Source organism: Lepidothrix coronata, unplaced genomic scaffold (assembly GCF_001604755.1).
Source record: "Lepidothrix coronata isolate B3197 unplaced genomic scaffold, Lepidothrix_coronata-1.0 Scaffold291, whole genome shotgun sequence".
NCBI classification, from domain to species: Eukaryota; Metazoa; Chordata; class Aves; order Passeriformes; family Pipridae; genus Lepidothrix; species Lepidothrix coronata.
Window position 1 is genome coordinate 331,589 of NW_016690471.1, and position 2,006 is coordinate 333,594.

At 59.0% G+C, this 2,006-nt stretch overlaps 1 long non-coding RNA gene across 1 annotated transcript in view; it reads right to left on the reverse strand.

Annotated features, from left to right (window-relative positions):
- Nucleotides 1-712: 712 nt before the first annotated feature.
- Nucleotides 713-2,006, reverse strand: part of LOC108508361 — a 10,503-nt gene continuing 9,209 nt past the window's right edge. The window contains exon 3 of the long non-coding RNA XR_001878382.1: nt 713-725. This is a non-coding gene — a long non-coding RNA (uncharacterized LOC108508361). The remainder of the gene's footprint in view (nt 726-2,006) is intronic.

Consider the following 2,006-nt stretch of genomic DNA (forward strand, 5'->3'; position numbering starts at 1 on the left):
TGTGTGAAGTTTTGGTATATCCTTACGTTGTCCGAAACCTCTAAAATCCCACTCCTCCACATTTTCCCTTATTTTTTCCCCATTATTGCCCATTATTAGCTATTTAAATTGGCGTATTTTAATATTTTTAGGAATGTGTCGCGAATACAGAACCAGACACAAACACAAAATACCTTCTGCCCGCCTAAGCTTTAGTAGGTTTCCTACAGCACCCGGTTCCTTTCCAGGTTCATTTCCAGGAGGGAAAGTGTATTATAATTGGGAAAATGGCATAAATAGATTCTATGGAAGAACCGGATTCCCCCTTTTCTCCATGTTCTGCGTCTGAGCCATTTTGGGAATGGTGCATCGAGTCATCGGAAACCCGCCAGTGCTGGCGGGGTTTGGGTCCTTTTCTTCTCTGCCATGACAGAGGGTTGTGCCACAAACCATCATTTTTCTCGAAGGCAGAGCCAGAATTAATTCCCGCCGATTATTAAATTATCCTATGCGGGCGGGGGTTTAATCCCGGGAAAAAATCCTTTCTGAGGAGAGAGCGAGCGGGCCGGGCTCCATCCTCCCGGGAATCCTGGCTCCATCCTCCCGGGAATCCTGGCTCCATCCTCCCGGGAATCCCGGCTTGTCTCTGTGCTGGACCTGCCCCCGGGCAACCCCCAAATTCGGGAGACCACAGCAGAGCCCGGGGGGAGGGTCCCCACACAGCGACCGGCCAAGAACTTGAATTCCTGCGGGAGAGGGGGTAGGAAAAAGGAGGTGGACGAGTCGGAACGGGGGGGACACGGCCGGGAGGGGCTGCTCTGCCCGCTGCCCCCCAGCCCTGCAGCCCAGCCGGCTCCAGGCGTGTGTCGGGCGGCTTTTCCGCGGACCTTCGCTCCGGTTTTGGCCCCGGGAAGGACGAGGCGAGGCCAGGGGAGACATCCTGGGGTCCCCCAACCTTTCGGGTACTCCCAGGTCATCCCCTGGCTCTTCCCTTCCTTGTTCTCGGCGCCGCAGCAAGAAAACCCGTCCCGGAGGCCGGGTCGTCTTCCCCTCCCTAAAATCGCATTCAATATCTAATGTTCAATATATAATATTTAATATTTGCCCCCTCTGCAGCAGCCGTGCGCAGCCTGCGGGCGAGCGGCGCTGCAAGGAGGCTTCGAGTGGGGGAATCTGGCGATCAGCTCCGCGCAGGGCTCTTTCTCCTCCTCATTTTTTATTTTTGGGGATGGGCTTTCACGCCCTGGCACGGCCACGGGCTCTCGCTTCACCCCTGCGGAGGGCTTTCCCAAAATAATCCCCTGGCCAAAAATGGGGAGCCCGGAAGGAGAGGTGGGAGCCAAACCTCCCGGGAGCCGAGGACGGGGAGGGGCGGCGGCAGCCGCAGGTTTTATATCAAAAAATACATCCCCCCCTCCGCAAGGCAGGGAAGTTTCCCATTAAAACTGACGCCGGGGGACGGTCTCGGCAGCCTCGCCCGGCCCGGATTGGTGAGCTCGCCCGCAGACGCGCTTTCTAACAGATAAGTCGATCGGCAGAGACCTCCCCCCACCCCGTTTTACCCCAAAATATCGGCTTTGCCAAGCCCCAGCCCGCTCCTTCCCCCGCACCGGCGGCACCGACCCCTCTCCCTGCCGCCTCCCCTCCCTCCCTGGTGGGGGGGAAGAGGGTCCGTCCCCCCCCCCTCTTTTGGGGATGGAAATGAGCCGCCGGCAGCCGGGACCGCGGGTCCTGCCGGTCCCCCCACCCGCCGGGGTCACCCCCAGCAGAGCCCTGCCCACCCTTGTCCCCCCCCGGCACAGAAGAGGGGTCCTGGCTGGAAAATGAGGAGGTTGGAAGCCCCCTGGACCCCCCCGCGGCTCGGGGAAGGGCGGGGGGGGGACGTGCCCGAGAACGGCTCCCCGCTTTTTATTTTTTAGGCGGGTCTAAAGGCGCTGAAAGAGCCCCGAGAATTCGAAGGTGGGTAAAACAAATCAATAAGAATTAAGCTCCGCTCCCCCCGTTTTACAGCAGAAGGCGGCAAACAC